This window comes from Pygoscelis adeliae, unplaced genomic scaffold, assembly GCF_000699105.1.
Source record: "Pygoscelis adeliae isolate BGI_AS28 unplaced genomic scaffold, ASM69910v1 Scaffold403, whole genome shotgun sequence".
Classification (NCBI taxonomy): domain Eukaryota; kingdom Metazoa; phylum Chordata; class Aves; order Sphenisciformes; family Spheniscidae; genus Pygoscelis; species Pygoscelis adeliae.
This window is the reverse complement of record NW_008824466.1, coordinates 679284-679554: the sequence shown is the minus strand read 5'-3', so window position 1 is coordinate 679554 and position 271 is coordinate 679284.

Below are 271 nucleotides of genomic sequence, written 5' to 3'. Positions count from 1 at the left end.
CATCCTTGTCTCTAAATTGGAGAGACATGGATTTGACAGATGGACCACTCGGTGGATAAGGAATTGGCTGGATGGTCACACTCAAAGAGTTGCAGTCGATGGCTTGATGTCCAAGTGGAGACCAGTGACGAGTGGCGTTCCTCAGGGGTCAGTATTGGGACTGGCGCTGTTTAACACCTTTGTCAGTGACATGGACAGTGGGATTGAGTGCACCCTCAGCAAGTTTGCCAACGACACCAAGCTGTGTGGTGCGGTTGACACGCTGGAGGGG